Source organism: Oratosquilla oratoria, chromosome 17 (genome assembly GCF_046742065.1).
Source record: "Oratosquilla oratoria isolate Oo_2021 chromosome 17, ASM4674206v1, whole genome shotgun sequence".
NCBI classification, from domain to species: Eukaryota; Metazoa; Arthropoda; class Malacostraca; order Stomatopoda; family Squillidae; genus Oratosquilla; species Oratosquilla oratoria.
The window spans coordinates 59314024-59326821 of NC_134793.1; positions in this window are offsets into that span (position 1 = coordinate 59314024).

Here is a 12798-nt window from a genome sequence, read left to right on the forward strand (position 1 = left end):
ATGAGGAAACCTCCGCACAGGAGGCTTTAGAAGTACTAGAAATTCCTACTTGAGAAGAAGAAAGACCATTAGGTTTCATAGTAACACTTTTACACTGAGGCTTGGGTTCAGTGTTAACAGAATTAATATTGGCATTTTTATTTCTATTGCCTTCTACTGTTGGCTGATCCACTTTACTGTTTTAACAACATCACTGTATCTTTTGGAATTACTTATTAGTCTTTTAGCATGTCCTACACTTATATGTTCTGCATGAGCTTTTAGTAGTATTTCCTGTTCCTTCTTATAAATTACACAGTTCTTATCTCTGGCATCATGCTCTTCTTTACAATTTATACAAACTGTTGGGCGGGAACAATCCCCATGTTCAGGTTGAGCACATATTAAACACATTTTGTCCCTTGCACATCTGCGGGAAGGATTGCCAAAACCATAGCAGTTAAAGCACTGAAGGGGGCGGGGCTTAAACTGCTTCACATAAACAATCTCTTTTTCTATCTCTACATAATGAGGTAGATCTTCACCACAAAAACTTAGGATAATCATAGAAGAACGAGGGATTTTAGCAACCTTCCAAACATTAGTTGGGCACATTTCTAAAATCTCTTCTTCATCAAAGTCATACAGATCTCTATTAAAAATTACCCCTTTGGCATAACTAAAGGTGTAGTGGGGTTTAACTTCCTTAATGTCCGATTTCTGTTTCAAGTTAAGCACCATGGCAGCTTCTTCATAAGAATTTACATGAATTAAGAAGGAATTTCTTCCAAATTGTGATACCTGGGAGTTATTCAAATTACCACAGCCAAGGTGACTCTTCAAGAATCTTCTAAACTCGAACAAGTTAGCACGTTCTTTTGCAAGAGTGATAATGAGCCACTTAGCTGGATAAAAGATATCCAAGTTAGGTGGCACTCTAGCAACAAGTTGAGCTGAAGATTCATTCTCATTACAATTATTATAATCCAAGCAGGCAGCAGCTGCATCCTGATTAGAAAGGAATGAGATCCAGACTAGCCAAGCTTTAAAGTTGCCAGTTAGTTTAACTCTGATCTCTTTAATTTGTCCAAATTTACGGAACTTTTCATATAAGTCTGTATAACTCTTATCAAGAGAGGCATATTGTAAATGTAAGATTCTATGATTATTAGGGGCAGTATTTGATTGATTGGTTTTACCGAGGTCCTTTTTCAAGCCGGAGTCGTCAACTGAGTTTTTTACTTTTGTTGAGTCAATATTGTCAACATTAGGATTGGCAATATTAGGAGAGGGACCGGGGGGTTTAGGAGGAGGATCAGGTAGTGGTGGAGGTTTAGAACATTCTGTTTCATCAGCCGCCATCATCGTGTATATCTATGAGGCCGCACCATGTATTAAGAAAGAGAAATCAGTGCATAGAAGGAAGATACTGCAGTTGCCCGATGCCACGCGCAATAAAAGAAAAGTCTCTGCAGAGTCGGGAAGTTCCAGAAACGACTATTTACACATGCAGGGCCTCGGAGGTGAGTTAGAGACTTTGACAACCCGGGGTTTGTCCTCTTTTGTTTTGTCCCATTTAGGATGGGTCCGGCGTAGTCACTCTGCATGTGTACTGGATAGGGAGAAAGGAAGTCAGCAGCCTAGTACCTACCTCACAAACATGCATTCCCCAGTCGGTGAGCTTTCGGCCCTCGCAGGCAGTAGTGACCTCGCGGTATACATCCCCACTTGACTGGGTTCAGACATGTAGCTTGGAAGGCACAAAGATACCAGAACCTTCCTTAACAAGTATTAGAGAAAGATGGTGAAAAAGGAGAGTAGGGTAGCAAATATGAAGGATAGGGATAGGGGAATTCACAAAGGAAAAGGGTGAGGGACCCCCTATCTATTCACTACCCCAAAAACCTCATCCTAAAACAACTGTCATAGGATGAGGGCGACAAATCCTACGAATATTCCAGTCCATAATCAGTGCCAAGCTAGGGTCGTCAACAAAAAGAGTTTTGGCTCAGTTTTCGTCTGGTAGCTCGGGGCTGACCTCTCCAGTATGGTTGCACCTGGCTGGCACAGCTCAGCCCGTCCTTACTACACGGAAGCCCCCCACTACATCAAAGTACTGGGCCTCGGGGGGGCTGTATACTTTGAGTTTCACTTCATTGCTTGTCTTCTTCACAATTATTCTGGGTGAAAAAAGCCATACAGATGGCAGTAGGTGAGTGGGGCAGGAAAAGAATGATGCAAGATTCAACAATGCACCAATCAGGTTAGGGTGGAGGCAATTGGATGACTTGAATTTTCATGTTGCATCCATTCCACTGAAGCAGGCTTTAGGATCAAGATATTTGGATTGAAATAAAGCTTTATACTATAGTGATGGATAACAGAATGGAATGAAGAATTGAGAGAACTTACACAACAATCAAGAATTACTGATGTAATAAAAAAGGAACAAGTTGAGATGGGTAGGACATGTTGCTAGAATGAGCAAAGAGAGAATACCAAGAGTAATGCTGGGAACAATAAAAAGATGACCAAGACAAGATGGATGATATAAAGGAAGAAGTATGAAAACAAAGTCGAGATGAAACTGACTGGATGAATCTGGCACAGAATTGTCAGCAGTGGAGAGGCTTGTAAAGGGCAGAGAAGGGTCCATATGCAGCCTGAGATCCACTGGAGTACATACCCTAGCATTTATTTTGATCTATTTTATTTTATATATTTTCAGTTGAGCACGTCATCCCACACTACCATATACTAACAATCCTTAGACAACAACACTATATTCCTTCTCTGAGTGAGAGCCATGATTCTCTTATAAGAAAGACCTGGGGCAATGGGACTGATTAAATGAGATGAGTGTGTTTTACAGGATTTTGTTTTATGTATGCACTGTTCTATAGGGCATCCTGTTATTATTCTCAGTGCTTTATTTTGAAAACTTTGAAGGATGTTTATATCTTCCTAATAGTTGAGAACCATGCTGTGGAACTGTTTATAGACTGAAATTAGTTTCCTTCTTCTGTACAAAGCCTGTGCTTGCTACTGATTGTACATACATATACCAAAGGCTTTTTCCCCCTTACAAGGGAGGTAGCCAAAAATAAAGACATAAAAACCATTCCCGCCCATTCCATCCCTAATACACTCTTCTCTCCTCCACCCTCTACCCTCCCTCTTATCTTGGCACCTCCTGGTAGCTTCGTATTACTATACGAAGCTACTGATTATATGTTTATTTTCTTGTTGATTTTCATCTGGGAATGGATACAAAGAGATTATATGAAGGGGTGATTGTGCCTACTGCATTCTATAGGGTGGAGACTTGGAATTTAAGAGGCAGAAAGAAGTTTAAATGTATTCAAGATGAAGTGTCTGAGAAGTATGGTAGGGATTACAGGGTTGGATAGGGATTACAGGGTTGGATAGAGTGAAAAATATGAGGAGAGTAGGGATGGAAAGGGAGAGGATAGATAGGGCTGATGAAAGAGTATTTGGATAGTTTGGACATGTGGAAAGAATAAATAAAGAATAGTAAAAGAGTTGTGGAGAGCAGAGATGGAGTAAATTTACAAAGGATTACAAAGGCAGAGCACGCCGACAGGAGACCCCCCCGGTCCATATCTAGGTCGGATGCGAAAAAAAAATCATAATAATAATAGAACAATAACAATAAAAAAAAAACATAATAATTTATGCAACAAACAAAATACATAAATAAATGCATAGGTATAGTTGAATAACCAACAAACAGGTAAACAGCAAATAATAATAAATTGACACATAACTAATAATAAATGAAAATCAAGCGACAAATGATAACAAAGCAAAAACAAATAATATAAAATAAATTATAATCATTACAGCATCTTGCTTAGGTGTTTATCTAAATGATTCTTAAAGCTTCGAACTGAACTACATTGCACTACCTCAGCAGGAAGTTTATTCCATTCATTAACTACACGGTTGGCAAAGTTGTTTCTACCTACTTCCAAATTGAATCTATTTCCGGATAGTTTGAGACCATTGTTTCTTGTCTGATTCTCATTCAATGTGAACATTTTGTCACTTTTGATGTTGTCAATTCCCTTTAGAATCTTAAAGACCTGTATCAAGTCACCTCTGAGTCTACGCTTTTTTAGGGAAAACAGATTCATATGTTTTAGTCGATTTTCGTATGATTTATTTTTGATATTTGGAATCAGTTTTGTGGCTCGCCGTTGTACTTTTTCCAGTCTGTCAATGTCTTTATTGAGATTCGGTGACCATACAGAAACAGCATATTCCAAATGTGGACGAACTAACGATTTATATAGCTTGTTAATGAGTGATGGACTTTTGAAATCAAAAGATCGCGCAATGAGTCCTAGAATCTTATTTGCTTTTTCAGAGGCTGAAATACACTGCTTGGATGATTTGAGGTCGTTACTGATAATTACGCCGAGATCTTTTTCACTATCCACTTTTGTTAACGAATTTCCAAATAACTTGTAATCGTACTTATTGTTGTTTTTACCTATGTGCATTACCTTGCATTTACTCGTGTTAAATTTCATTAGCCACTTTTCAGACCATTGTTGTAACTTATCTAAATTTTCTTGAATATCTAATTGGTTTAAGTGATCATTTGCCACTCCGCACAGTTTTGTATCATCAGCAAATTTGGAAACAGTAGATTTTAGTCCATGGTCTATATCATTTATATATACTATAAATAGAAGTGGCCCAAGAACGGAACCCTGAGGAACTCCACTTGTAACATTTTCCCATCTAGAAGTTTTTCCATTTAAACAACTCTTTGTTTTCGACCATTCAACCAATTACTAGTCCAACTTAATAGGCTACCACTTATTCCGTGCGAAGCTAATTTAGTAAGTAGTCTTTCGTGTGGGACGGTATCAAAAGCTTTTGCAAAGTCTAGATATATTAAATCTATATTGTTTCTTTTGTCATAATTCGATATAACTGTGTTGTAGAATTCGAGTAAGTTAGTCACGCAAGAACGTTTCCGTCTGAAACCATGCTGGCTATCATTTATCAAACGATTACTTTCTAAATGATGTTCGATAGCATCTCTGATGATAGTTTCCATTATTTTTCCTACGATTGAAGTCAAACTTATAGGCCTATAGTTATTTGGTCTCTTTTTGTCACCTTTTTTGAATATGGGAGTAACGTTAGCTAGCTTCCATTCTCTTGGGACATCTCCGGATATGATGGATTTCTTGAAAATAATTTCTAATGGAACAACAATCTCATTTTTAATTTCCTTTAAGATTCTTGGATGCCAACCGTCAGGCCCTGGTGTTTTATCAACTTTGAGTTTATCTATACACCATTTAATTTTTTCTTTTGTTATATTTACCGTAGTGAGTAAGCTTGCCCTAGACTTTTCACAGGTGTTTGGAGTTCACTTTGAGGTGTTTCGTCTACGAATACCGAGCTAGAATAATTGTTTAAGATATTACACATTCCTTCATTTGAATATTCAAGTTGACCGTCAGCAGATAATAGTGGACCAATGTGATTCCTAATAACCTTTTTATCTCTAATGTAACTATAGAATTCTTTGGGATTCTCTTTGGATTTATCAGCAATGTTCATTTCGTATTGTCGTTTTCTTTTTCTTATTATCTTTTTTAAATCTAAAAAAGAATGAGATGGATGGATGGTGTAAGGGCCTTTGAGAAAGATGGGAATGTCTCTTGAGCAAGGAAATGAGACAGCTAGGGACAGAGGCAAACGGAGGATGGCTGTGTACAGGTATTTCTCGTTTTGTGCAAGATATGAGTTCCAACAGGCATCGCACAAACTGAAAAAAAAAATCCAATTTTTAACAAAAAACATATTTATTTGACTACTAAAGTGAACATGTTCTAAAAATGTATTTCTAAACCTATATGTATCACTAAGGTGTAAATAAAGTATAAAGCACCCATTAACCTTAACACGATCCTCCCTCACTTCTCACAGTCACTCGCTGGGCTGGGTGTGACTGTAAACAACAAGAGGGCTGTAAACATTGAACTAGGTGCGGGAGCAGTCACCTGTCGGCAGGCAGCAGAAGTACACATGTGGCACACTGTTTGAAATGTGGTTGGGACAAACTGCATCTTAGCAAACAGATTGCACAATTTTAATTAATTATGATATTTTTAATGTCGCATCTTAGTGAACACACACAAAACAAGAAATACCTGTATGTATGATATTTTGGTGAAGCCCAAAGGAATTTTTCCATCTCTATTTTTTTGCATGAGGGGGACAGGGAGGGGTCACCATGTAAGGCAGCTCTACTGGGGATGTGCTGTATCTTGCTGCATTGCTTTTTCCATGAGGAACTAAGATAAGAAGGAAACAAGGGTGGTGGATGGGAGCATAATGGGTGTGAGTGGGCTACCTCCATTATAAAGGAGAAGCCTTTGGTGTGTGTATTTACCTAGTTGTACTTTACTGGAAGGGGAGCTATGCTCATGGTGTCCTGTCTTCATATCTCATTTTATCTAGACTGTTTTTAAATTCGTGTATCATTTTTGCACACACCATATTTTCATCTCAATTGTTCAAAACGTCTTTTACCCTATGGGGAAAGCTGTTCTTTTTCAGGTCTCTTCTATAACTTTCTTGATTTTCTTTCTCTACTATCCCATTTTATTAGATCCTCTCTATAAAAAGTTTCTAATCCTTTCATGATTCTATAAATAGTTATCAAGTCTCCTCTCCCTCTTCTTTCCTCTAATGTCTGTAGCTCAAGTTTTGCTTGTCTCTCATCATATGATAGTTCTGAGAGTGTTGGTGCCAATTTCGTAATTGCTCTTTGTATTCTTTAAAGTTTTGTTATACTTTTTTTTTTTTTTTTGTACTTGGTGACCACGTCATTGCTGCATACTCTTGTTCCCATTATTACTCCTAACTCTTTCATCCTATTCAAAATATTCGAATGACCGGCCCTAGCAGTTACTAAATGTAATATTCCCTGTAAGTTTCATCTAAATCTGATGTATTTTAGATTTTTTTATGATTAAAAAAAAGTAAAATATATATATATATATATATATCAAACGGAGATATGGCTACTTGAAATATAAATATATCTGTAACTTGCTTATAGTTTTACCAATTTGACTGATTCTTTCATGGCTTAATTCTTATTATGTATTGGGTAAGTACAGTAAAAATCATCAACATATCTAAATTATAAGTACTTTAAATAATGAAAAACTAAAGTATAAGTATATCACAGTAGTGGCGACGCACAGACACCATCATATTATTTGCTTTTTGCACCGTTGTCGGTTTTTTCATATGAAACCTCACTGCTCGGGGCCTTCGGGGTATCTAAATCATTGGAAAGAGGTTTATTTTAACCAGCAGTGGGTGCCTTAGGAAGTGAATCCTCTCTTACTCCACGAACCATCGATAGTAACTTTTACTTCTTTTACTTCCCCACAGTGTAAGCCGGCCTCCACAACTCTGTTATGTACTTCATAACTTTCATTTCTACAGCCTGGTGAAGTACATCATTTGCTCTTGTAACGTAATATTAGATATTACGTCATATGTGTAATTATGTTATAGAATTGTGTTCCTTTGTATTACATAACTATGTTCATATTTCTTGTCTATGTATGTATTGTAACAATGTTAAGCAGTAACGCCCGTCCACTATATGTAATCTTGCCTACGTGCGGAGAGGTGCGCACTCTTGTAGAACAAACAGACAAGCGAAATCCTGAATAGTTCGGAGCGCACAGATTTGACAGTTACTAAATAAATAGATTGTTCAAGCGAGTCGAGGGTCCTAAAACTACCCATGTTGACGTGTGTTAACTTACCCTCCTCCCCCCCTTTCACTCACTCGCACACCTCACCGGAAGTATCCCGCTTCCGGTCCAATGGTATATAAGCGGTGGAAATCGCTCATTCCTGGTCATTTTCCCACATATTGATCTCTTGATAAAAACTAGAAGGTTTAGATTCATGAGACGATTGGTGTGAAGTGATCACCCTTTTTGCCTACATTACGTGTCTGATATACATTGCATTACTTTACTTATATTTGTACTTATTACTTATTTTGATGCATGTTCCTGATCTCTGTGTACTTAGATAGTACCATATTGTATACGTGTCTTGTGTTTCTTATTTGGACGATAATTTCCATATTCTCATAATCATGTAACGGTCCCATTGACCCTACTGCCCATTCTCTTTTGTGTTGATTGCCTGTAAATATTTTCCATATTAATAATTTCGTTTACTAGTTTTATCGCTAGTTTAATATTCCTTTCCTGGAATCTTCTTTGTTACCTTTACTTCTAGTCTTACGAATTATCTAGGCCCTGACCAGATAGTTCAGTCCTACAGTGGCTTCTAGAAGTGAGCTGGTTCTTAAGCACTTATCCGTTATACGTAACGTATCTTCACATACCAGCCGCCCGTAACACTCTTTTCAGAGCACAACTTACATTCTGCCTGAAATGTCTTCACCATTCCACATTCTCCTTTCACTTCAACATACATCTTCTCACCACACTGGCATCTAACAAACGAATTTATCCACTGCAAAAAACTGCTCTTCTCCACAATCATAAATTCACGTTCATTCTTATCTTCCCTCTGTACAATTTCATAACTAATATCTAATTTTCTTGCTGTATTCAAGATGAATGAAGTATTTGATGGTGTAGACCTGACTACAGATGTTGAGAGAGGTGGAAGTGAGGGCAGTTGTGGAATGAGAGGCTAGTCGTCTTTGTTTGCCATCTTTAACTGTTTTTTTTTTCTCATTGTAGATGTTCTTTTTGCTACCCATGATGACTGTACTAATGAGTAATATGTACTAGCTAAAGTAATATATTGCCAGGAGAGCTCATGAGACATGCATACTTTCCCTTTCAAAGCTAGCAGGTAACTGACGTCTAGTGGTGGGCAGCTACCGGTAAAGTTACCGGTTTTATCGGTAACAACCTTAACGGTAGCTTACCGGCAAACATTCTGCTACCGTTAAGGCTCCGTTAACCGATAAGCTATACCATAACACTCGGAGAGCGGTAAGCACGTCTCGGCTTAGTGGTAGTGAGTGACGGTACTGACGGTAGTGGTGGGCAGCTACCGGTAGTTACGGGTTTTATCGGTAACAACCTTGACGGTAGCTTACCTGCAAAAATTCTACTACCGTTAAGGCTCCGTTAACCGATAAGCTATACCATAACACTCAGAGAGCGGTAAGCACGTCTCGGCTTGGTGGTACTGAGTTGTACTGACGGGCCCAGTGTCCCGCTAATTTTACCGGTTAAACTTTTACCATTAAGCAAGTATGTACCACTAAGGTCTCGGTAATTTTTTACAATTAAAACAGTTTTTTCGGCACTTTTGTTAATTTCTCATTAGAATTAATATTATTTCTGTGATCAGCATACGGAACTATGTTAATTGTGAAAGTTTCATCGAAAAATTCCGCGTGTCGCCAAACGAAGACCCATATATATATATATATATATATATATATATATATATATATATATATATATATATATGCGTAAATAACCACTAGGAAAAAGTAAACTAACGAAGCAGAGCGCTTTCGTGTAATTACATCTTCAGTGCAGATACAAAGAAGGAATTATATGATTCATATAATTCCTTCTTTGTATCTGCACTGAAGATGTAATTACACGAAAGCGCTCTGCTTCGTTAGTTTACTTTTTCCTAGTGGTTATTTACGCATTTGTGAACACACGCTCCTAGTGTTTTTATTGCATATATATATATATATATATATATATGCTTAAGTGATGAAAATGCCAATATTTTCTGTTTCTAGATAAGAATATGAACTAATTTGTATGAAAAAATAATTGAGGAAATAAATAAAAAACATGCTGACAATGAAATCTAATATATCCTTGGGTATTCACCTTGGTCTTTGGATCACGTGCTGGGCTCGTGATCGACATCAATTTCCCCCTCGGAAGAGAGATCAGAGCTCATATGACTGATCTATGGGTAATGCTGTGACCTTACACGCACCCCCTCCCAACTCCCCGCCCACGAGAGTTGGAGTAACGACTCGGAGCGCAGCGATACTGAAATTATTTCAACCCTGGACAGATGTGTGTGTGTGTGTGTGATTCACCTTGGTCTTTGGATCTAAGGTCTCGGTAATATTTAACCATTAAAACAGTTTTTTTCGGCACTTTCTTTGATTTCTTAAAAAAAAATTGTTATTTCTGTGATCAGCATACGAAACTATATCAATTGTGAAAGTTTCATCGAAAAATTCCGCGTCGCCAAACGGAAAAGACCCATATATATATATATATATATATATATATATATATATATATTTATATATGTATGTGTGTGTGTATACATATGTATATGTATACACACACACACAAATATATACATATACATATATATATATTTTTTTTTCTCTTTACATTTTGCCTATAGCACCGGTAGGCATGTAGGGTAGGTTAGTGCTTCCTTCGTTCGTGATGCAGGCACGATTTTTATAGTGACAACGTTACAAAACTTGAGTTGTGACTATACACCATAGTAAGATGAAATTTATTTAAAGATTTAAGTCATAAAGGCGACTCGAACTTGGGACGTCACTACTACCTCACGAGTCTTTTACCGGTAAAATACCGGTAATTCCGGTAACGGCATTGTTGTTTACCGGTAATTCCGGTTCTGAAATTAGCGGTATTTGCCCAGCACTACTGACGTCCAGCTGAGCTCAAAGTTGGCAAGAGCTATCCCTCCACCTTCCTCCCTTCCCCTCCACCCTCATACTGGCCGTTGAAGCATTGGGCAAGCGTAAATTCAATCGAATTTCAACGTTATTCGATGCGCCTGAAGGTCCTAAGTGGCACGCCTCCCTCTAGTGTGGGTTGCGCCTTAAACTCCGTCCATTTAAACCCCGCCCAAGACATTTAAATTGCGCATGGCTAGAAAATTATTTGTCGGGATTTATTTCTAAATGGTATACAAACATTTTGAACACAGTTTTGAAAAATACTATATCTTGACCAAATTCACCCCCCAGGTGTCGCATACCCCCTTAAGACAGGAACATCACACAACCCTCACAAGAGAAATAATGGTGAAAAATACGAACATCATAATGACATGCCAAGATACCTGTTGCCTCCCCATCTTGGAAGAGCTATTAATCAAAGATATGAACCCTAGTATGAACATCCAGATGTCTGACCTGTTAGCGCTACCAAGCATGAGGAGGAACTCTGTTGCCGGACAAATCCAACATGAGCACAGGAAGAGATCACCCGGCTAGTCCAGCCCTTAAGGCTTGATTCACACTATCGGTCCGGTCCATTATTGTCTCATTAATTTCAGTGGAAGCATTCACACTGGCGCTCTCGCTCCGGTCACGGTTCCGTCAAAAGATATTTTTACTGGAGCGAGAGCGGACCGTGAGCGCCAGTGTGAACTCAGTTGCCACGGTCCTGCTCCACTCCAGTCGAGATTCAGCCTTCATATAAGCAAGTAGTGTTACCTTCTGTCCTACCAAACCATGGATAATCCAAAGAAAACACCACAATGGGATCATGAGAAAGTTAGAAAAATGATAAAAATACGTTTTCTTTTTATTTATCACTGATACAATGACAATGCGTACAGTGAGGATATACATAAGCACCAACTGAATAAAATATAACCTACAAAACTTACTTTAATTTTGTGGATTCAGGTGAAATGCTAACAGAACTAGTCAAAAGGTAAACCAGAGCTGTATGACCTGACTTCGCTGCACTACAGTGATAACGTGGCGAAAAGAAGAAGCTGTGTTGAAATAAGCAGGCAGCTGGGTTGTGAAGGTAAGAAATTCCATACAATAGCCTAATGTCCACTGTGGAAATGCATTTCCTATCTTCACTAAACAATTTTCCTATACAATTATGTTTGCATACTTATCATATTGCCAAGTTACTTAGTGAAAAAAATACACATTATTAACCGAAGAAAGAAATTCCATATGTATAATAACAGCCTATTATCCACTGCGGAAATGCATCTCCTTAGCTCACTCAACAAATATTCCTACACAAGTTTGTTTGTCTACTTATATTTTATCATTTTGCCAAGGCACTGAACCAGCTGGGGAGCTGAAATAATCTTTCAGTGTTTCTCTCACGCCAAAAGGCTCCTTTGTAGCATTCCCCCCTCTTCCTCTCATTGGACGTACTGTGTTTGATGGAGGCACGACAACAGTATCTGGTAATGAACTCCTTGAATGAAAAGGATAGATGGAGAAAGAGGAAAGGGACAAAAGGTAGGGAGGTTGTTAGAGTGAACTCCTTGAATGAAAAGGAAAAGGAGAAGGAGTACGAAAAGAAGCTGAAGGAGGAGTGGGAGGGAGTAAAGGATGGAGCAGAGATGGGTGTGGAGGAGGAATGGGGATGGTTCAAGGAGGGAGTCTTAAAGTGTGCAAGGATGGTGTGTGGAACAAGAAGGACAGGGGGAAATAGAAGAAAGGGTAGTGAATGGTGGGATGAGGAAACAAAGAAGGTTGTAGAAGAGAAGAAGCGAGCATTCACAGATTGGTTACAAAAGAGGACGGGGGAGTCATATGAGACGTACAAAGAAAAGAAAAGAGAAGTAAAGCAAAAGGTAAAGGAGGCAAAGAGGAGAGCAGATGTGAAATGGGGTAGGAGGATGACAGAAAATTTTGAAAGTAATAAAAAGATGTTTTGGAAAGAAATAAAGAGAGGAAGAGGAGGCGAATCAAGTAGAGAAGAAAAGGTAAAAGGTACAGATGGAGAGATGATAATGGAAGAGTTGGCAGTA